The sequence below is a fragment of the Alosa pseudoharengus genome, unplaced genomic scaffold (assembly GCF_046254945.1).
Source record: "Alosa pseudoharengus isolate Yale_2024_CS ecotype anadromous, Long Island Sound unplaced genomic scaffold, YU_APseudo_1.1 YU_APseudo_1.1_scf_21, whole genome shotgun sequence".
Taxonomy (NCBI): domain Eukaryota; kingdom Metazoa; phylum Chordata; class Actinopteri; order Clupeiformes; family Clupeidae; genus Alosa; species Alosa pseudoharengus.
Window position 1 is genome coordinate 15657140 of NW_027468674.1, and position 5473 is coordinate 15662612.

At 38.4% G+C, this 5473-nt stretch overlaps 1 long non-coding RNA gene across 3 annotated transcripts in view; it reads left to right on the forward strand.

Annotated features, from left to right (window-relative positions):
- The window catches only part of LOC143137703 (uncharacterized), a 6331-nt gene extending 867 nt beyond the window's left edge, over positions 1 to 5464 (forward strand). The window contains exons 1-7 of one of the 3 annotated variants that reach the window (XR_012990070.1): positions 1 to 571; positions 2153 to 2268; positions 2348 to 2432; positions 2655 to 2888; positions 3814 to 4026; positions 4487 to 4669; positions 5394 to 5464. The exon at positions 1 to 571 is cut by the window's left edge and continues 867 nt beyond it. This is a non-coding gene — a long non-coding RNA (uncharacterized LOC143137703). Of the gene's footprint in view, positions 572 to 2126; positions 2433 to 2654; positions 2889 to 3813; positions 4027 to 4486; positions 4670 to 5393 lie in introns of all 3 variants that reach the window. The other 2 variants (XR_012990067.1, XR_012990069.1) reach the window with 2 other exon arrangements.
- Positions 5465 to 5473: the final 9 nt, after the last annotated feature.

The following is a 5473-nucleotide window of genomic DNA, read 5'->3' on the forward strand; positions in this document are numbered from 1 at the left end:
ACTTTTAGCACCCAGCCAGATCAAAATTCAAGAATTGTGTTTTTTGATGCACCCTAACCTATACACAAATCTGGGTATATTTAAATTTATTGATATTTATAGTGTGATACCATTGCCATGGTCTCAAAACACTTAAACAATTTAAAATGCATAAAATTAAAACAAAACAAAATTATAAATTAAAATTGTATAGTGGAATAAAACAATTGGAATAAATAAGTAAGACAAAACATACAATAAACAACAATAAAAACTGTAAGAGACAGTAAAGACAGTACATATCCCCTGGTAAATATGAGCAATAAAGCAGCAGAGTCCGTGAAGCAAGGGTGATCAAAGGGCTAGTGGTTGACCAAAATGTTGAGAAAAAAGAAAGGTTTTTAGTCTGGATATAAAACAGTCCACAGAGCCCGCTTCTCTGACATGTAAAGGGAGGCTATTCCATAGGTGCAGGATAGGCAAATGACCTGTGTCCAGCTGATTTCTTTTTTACAGATGGAACAATCAGATGGCCAGCACTCATAGAGCGCAGAGCATGTGATGGTGTGTAGGGCTTAAGGAGCTCACTCAGGTAAACAGGTGCAAGATCTGGCTTGTATTGGCAGCCAGTGAAGAGAAGCTAGGACTGGTGTAATGTGACTGTATTTCTTCACTTTCATTAAGACTCTAGCTGTAGTGATTTGAAAATGGATATTTTCTATTCATGTATCTATCCTTGTATGTATTTTGAAAGTCTATCCACATGTTTCAAACGTGCAAGCAAGAGTAGACAGGGTTAAGGACTCTTCTGGGTGGACGTCTCTGGTTAGTGTTTGGGTCAACTCATGGCACATTTACACACAAGGTCAGCCTGCTTGCAAAGTACAACAGATTACCAACATTGACAAAAAAAGTCTTTCTTCCAACAATTATGCAAATGAACTATTAGTACATAATTAATAGATCAGCATGATTACTACACATGGTTCTTCCAGATTAATGTTTTGTGGTGGGGTTATGCAGGCTGTGAAATTCAAGATGTATAAAAACAAATATGATTATCTAAGGTTCTGATACAAAGAAAGAAAGTGTGAAAAGTCTTCTTATAGGCCAACTTAAAGCAACACCAAAGAGTTTTTTATACCTTAAAATAATGTTTCCAAAATCGTTTCAGTGGTTCATCAACTCGTAACAGGGTGAACGGCAATTCTGCATTCACTTCGCGGCACTCTATCGGCTATAACCGCACTATGTAAGTTTGCCAGATCGGGTAGCGGATCTGTAGTTCGATGGAATGAGACATAAGAAACTACAAATTTGACTTGCATCTGATGTCGCAATACATCGTACTTTTATAAGTCATGCAAAATATTCTACCTTGTCTGTGGACATCGTTATTTGCAAGCCGAGGGCTTTTTTCCACAGCACTCTGAGCGCTTTTAGAACAGCGCTGGGCTGGTCAATGTCACTTCTCTCTTGCTAGCCAATTGAAATAAAGGAAGGGGCGGGACCTACACTGTCAACAATGTTGGTAGTGGCAGAGGAAAACCCAGTCAGTCAAGTCCTTCCAAAAAGACATGCTGGCAGAAGATTTTGGTAACATAGCAAAACACTTGACCAAAGTGCTCTGAAAATGAGGTTGAGGGCGCTGTCGCCGCAAAAAACGTGATTGGTGGACACAGGGCCTAAGCCCCGACAGTCCGTAGGTTACACTGAATTTACAACAGCTAAGGGGCGTTGGTAGGCACGACGCTTATTGTTTTGCTTATAGCATTTTCTTAAACTGTAACTATACCTGACAAGATTTCATAAAATAAAGGCACAGCAACGAGAAATGTAACAATTAATTCATAGATAATCATTCTTCCGCCAAGAAATATATTTCCTCTATCTGAATGGTTGCCAAGCAACGTCAAGACGCAGCTACTTTTGTATCAAGTTATGGTAGTGCAGTAGCCTAATATAGAACAAAATGCGGTCAAGGTGTACGTTTATGCTGCATTTTACAACGGCATCGAACGCGATTCAGCCAGTCACAATCAAGGACCGGAATCTCATAAATATTGAGGCAGCAGTAAAACATTTCAATCAGTTATTTTTAAATCATGCTGTAAATATTCAACTATAGCCTACTGTTTGCTCCACAGAGCATAACCTACTTTCCTTTTCACAGAAAACGAAAGTAGATTATGCCTTCACACCCACAGAGCCTTAGGCAACAGGCACGATGATTGGGTATGGAGAGATAAAGGTTCATCACAACTGGGCTATAAATGCCACTTCACACAGGTAGATGTATTCAGATTGTTCTAGACATTGATACAGTAAGGTAACATTATTTATTAAGCAGGAAAATACTGCTATGCAGGGAATGTTGTGCTTTATTTGAAAGGGTTCCCAGAAGATGGACAGGGACATCAGAGAACTTCTGCGACAAAGGAGAAGCCCCATAGGTCTGTTTTTTTATTATTTATTTTTATTAAAAAAATTACACACTACATTACAGAAATGTCTCTTTCTCTCTCTATTTCTATCTTTATACTTATACTGTACATACCATTCTTTAAGAATATTGGGTTAATGTGTTTTTTAACTGCCCATTTGTAATCCCACTGTAATAAAAAAGACGAAGCAAAATTGGATTGATAATCATCGTAGTTGTTTTGCATTGACAGCAATAAGGAACCAGTTAAGAGGAGGACGGCCCTTCCATCCCTACAAAAGGAATAGTGATGTGGATCTTAGAGACAAAAAAATAGGAGATGCCAGAAGAGGCCGTGGAAGAGGGAGAGGCCATTATGGGATGGGACACAGAACCGGGTTTGGCAATTATCCCAAATGGAACTCTTGTGAACATGCCACCTTCAATCGTGGAGTCAAGATGAATAAGGAAGTTGACCTGACTTGTGGTGAGCTCAAGACCTGACAGCCATAGCCAATAAAACATCCATAAAAGAGCAATGTCCACACACACACACGCACATGCACACACACACACACATCATCTAATTAATTGTTATGAAGAAGACTTGAAATTACAACCTGGTTTCCAAAAAAGATGGGATGCTGTGTAAAATATAAATTAAAAAAAAAATACTATAGTTTGCAAGATATGTAAACCATATATTTAGTTGAGAATAATGCAAAGACAACATATACATTTTTGTATTGTAAGCAGGATAATGTATAGAACGCCGGTCATTATCAGAAAATAAGTCCCTTCAGGACGAAGCAAGTCCTGTTCGCCCTGTCGGGACTTATTTTCCCGATAATGACCGGCGTTCTATACATTATCCCTTACTTGTTACATGGCTCTTCATAATGCTGCAAAATACTGTTCACTTGAATGGGCCTCATTAGTCTTGTACAGTATTGTTTTTTGGAAAAATAAATCATTTTGATTGGATGCAAGCAACATGTTTCAACATTTTCCACTGTGCTGTATCACCTGTTGTTTTAACTATAGTCTCAAGCATTTGGGAACTGAAGAGACCGAAGAGAATGCAATGTCCCAAACCTGTATACATCATTCAGCATTAATTGTTCCTTTTCAGAGGAGCAAGTTGCCCATGCCATAGGCACTAATGCAACCCCATACCATCATAGATACTGGCTTTTGAACTGTGTACTGATAAGAAAATGGATGGTCCGTCTCCTCTTTTGCAGGGACTCCATAATTTACCTTGATCCATCCAAACTGATCTATCTTATTGAGCAGGGGTGTTGATAATAGAGCCTGTCCTTTCCAAAATGTGAAATGTCTGATGAACCATTAGCATTTACCCATGAATACATAACATATTCTAACAATTTCCACAATCGTTTTATGCACAGTAGGCCAAGTGGACTTGAAGAGAGAAGCATTACAGGGAGAGTGCTTTGGCCGTGCTGTTTGTAGCCAAAGCAGAGAAGCATTACAGGGAGAGTGCTTTGACCATGCTGTTTGTAGCCAAGGCGCTGTCTCACACAGTGGTGTCAATGAGCGAGCATCTAGAGTCTCCACTAATCGCTGTGTTGCTCATGGGACTCTTTATGACAAGCAGAAAGGTGTGTCTTACAAAAACAGGAAATTCAGTCTTTGAAAGGCACCAGGCGTAGTTGCAATACTTTCGGTTATCTGTAGAGACCCTCACCACACTACCATATAAGTGTACTTTGAGCATTGTCAGAGGTATAAAATAGCGTTTGTTTTTTGACGTGCTAGCTGCCCCCTTATAGCTTTCACTTTAAGCCCATTTAGTGCAAAAAACGGTCTTGCTCAAAACTCCACCAATTAACATAATTTTGGTTTCAATCAAAGGTTTGAACTTGTTAACTACCATAAATAGACCCATAGGTTGTTTGTACTCTGGAGTTAAATTTTATTAAAACAATTAGTAAACTTTTCCAGTGGTTGGTTACTTTGACTTTTTGACTTTCATGTTCCTGCAACTCCTGGTAACCTGAAGACACTGAGAACAGGTTTTCAAATATCTATCACTAAATTCAACATGCTATTTATGCTCAGGTGACCAAACTGACTTGCAGAGTGACGTGTTAAAAAACATTGTAAAAGAAGTGCACTTCAGCTGCCTTGACAGCCATAGCCGAGGCCCTGTCACAGACACCAACAGAGGTGTCCATGAGAGAGCATTCAGAAAAGTCTCCACTGATCGCCGTGTTGCTCATGGGACTCATGACAAAAAGAAAGGTGAGTCTTATGAAAAGATATTGTATAATATGTATAGTAATATGCTATAATGACACACTGTATAGCAGGGTTGGATTACAAACAATTGCATTTGATACTTGATATTACAACCTGGTTTCCAAAAAAGATGGGATGCTGTGTAAAATATAAATAAAAACAAAATACTATGATTTGCAAGATATGTAAACCATATATTTAGTTGAGAATAGTGCAAAGATAACATATACATTTTTGAAAGAGACATTGTATTGTTTTTTAGAAAAATAAATCATTTTGATTGGATGCAAACAACACGTTTTTCAACATTTTCCACTGTGTTATATCACCTGTTGTTTTAACTATAGTCTCAAGCATTTGGGAACTGAAGAGACCGAAGAGAATGCAATGTCCCAAACCTGTATATATCATTCAGCATTAATTGTTCCTTTTCAGAGGAGCAAGTTGCCCATTTGAGCTGTATACTGATAAGAAAATGGATGGTCCATCTCCTTTTTCGCAGGGACTCCATGATTTCCAAAAAAATTTTTTTGGATTTTGATTGGTGGAACCGCAGGGACATTTTGTACTTTGCCTTGATCAATCCAAACTGATCTAATTTATTGAACAGGGGTGTTGATAATAGAGCCTGTCCTTTCCAAAATATAAAATGTCTGATGAACCATTAGCATTTACCCATGAATTCATAAACATATTCTAACAATTTCCACAATCGTTTTATGCACAGTAGGCCAAGTGGACTTGAAGAGAGAAGCATTACAGGGAGAGTGCTTTGACCATGCTGTTTGTAGCCAAAGCAGAGAAGCA